This window comes from Oryctolagus cuniculus, chromosome 9, assembly GCF_964237555.1.
Source record: "Oryctolagus cuniculus chromosome 9, mOryCun1.1, whole genome shotgun sequence".
Taxonomy (NCBI): Eukaryota; Metazoa; Chordata; class Mammalia; order Lagomorpha; family Leporidae; genus Oryctolagus; species Oryctolagus cuniculus.
Window position 1 is genome coordinate 112,811,850 of NC_091440.1, and position 1,601 is coordinate 112,813,450.

The 1,601-nt window shown below is 46.2% G+C and overlaps 1 pseudogene; it reads right to left on the minus strand.

The window, feature by feature from the left end:
- Positions 1–275: 275 nt before the first annotated feature.
- On the minus strand, positions 276–1,119 carry LOC100346193 (protein PBDC1 pseudogene; annotated as a pseudogene).
- Positions 1,120–1,601: the final 482 nt, after the last annotated feature.

Genomic DNA, 1,601 nt, shown 5'->3' on the forward strand with positions numbered 1-1,601 from the left:
CAACATTTCTTACTTGAGAAGCAGTGAGAGTCAAGAAACAACACACAAACAGTCAACTAAAACTTCACTAAAAGTCTTTAAGCCAGTTTATAAAACAACTAGAGCAGCTCCTGACTCTTAGGCTAGAGAGATGTCTCTCTGAGCACCTTTCAGCTGCACAAAGATTTACATTTACAACCAAAGGCGTCTGTGCAAATAGCACTGTGGCATTTGGCTCAGCTAGAGTAGCCTCTAGAGCTCTGGTCCCTGTTCACCTTACGTGGCTATTCCCCACTTCAGATTTCTTTGTCAGCTTCTTTCTCTTTTTCTCCTTCTTTGGCAGTTTCCTCTTTTTCTCCTTCTCTGGCAACTCCCTCCTCTTTTTTCCCTCCACTGTTGGCTCCTTTCTCTTCTTTTTTCTCAGCTTTCTCTTGCTCTCCTCCACTGACCCCTGCTTTCTCTCCTTTGTGCTGAACACTGATGTAAACTGCTTTGTTACAGCCTTCCTGGTTCCGAGCTGTTTCAATGGCCAAAAACTGTATTTTGGGAGCAAAGATGGTGTTTTCCTCAGTGTAACTCTGAGTACAATCTAGTTGCAGCAAAGTACCATAGATGAAGTCTTCCACAATCCCTTTAAACTTCAAGCAGAATGGCCTCCGCTTCTCTTTTGCTGATTCTGGTTTAAGTTCTTCTGGGTCTAACACATCTATCTTGAGTTTCTCAAAAATTTTTTGGAACTCAGAGTAGATTTGGTCATCCACTTTGGTGAGTTTCAGGAACTGTGGGTCAACTGATGAAATCAGCTTGTAACACACTTCAGCATGCTGCATCGCTCTTGTGGTTCAAGCCATTTCTCTTTTTCTTTTCTTTTCTTCTTCTTCTTTTTTTTCAGACAGGCAGAGTGGATAGTGAGAGAGAGACAGAGAGAAAGGTCTTCCTTTTTCCGTTGGTTCACCCTCCAATGGCCGCTATGGCCGGTGCACCACGCTGATCCGAAGCCAGGAGCCAGGTGCTTCTCCTGGTCTCCCATGCGGATGCAGGGCCCAAGCACTTGGGCCATCCTCCACTGCACTCCCAGGCCACTGCAGAGAGCTGGACAGGAAGAGGAGCGATTGGGACAGAATCTGGTGCCCCGACTGGGACTAGAACCCGGTGTGCCAGCGCCACAGGTGGAGGATTAGCCTAGTGAGCTGCGGCGCCAGCCCCAAGCCATTTCAATATCTGGATCCTTGCCATAAGACTCTGCTGGGAGAGAAAGAGCATGTGCCACAGACGCCAGCTCCCTGGAAACCGATTCAATGGTTCCCCTACTAGCCTCTGTGTTGGCGGCAGAAAGCATGGCTTTGCCTCTCCCAAAGATGCTTTTCTAATGGTGGATATTTAAACAGGTAGAACAAATAGAGGATATAAATGCTGTAACCCTATTCATCAGTTTATCAATTTTAGTATATTTCAGTTGGATCAATGTTCTCTTACTATTTCAGATTCATTTTATTTGAAAGTCAGAAACACACACACAAAGAGAGGGTGGGGTGAGAAAAGAGAGAAGATCTCATTTGCTGGTTCATTCCGCAAATGCCTGCAATAGCTGGGGATGGGCCAGGCTGAAGCTGGGAGCCAGG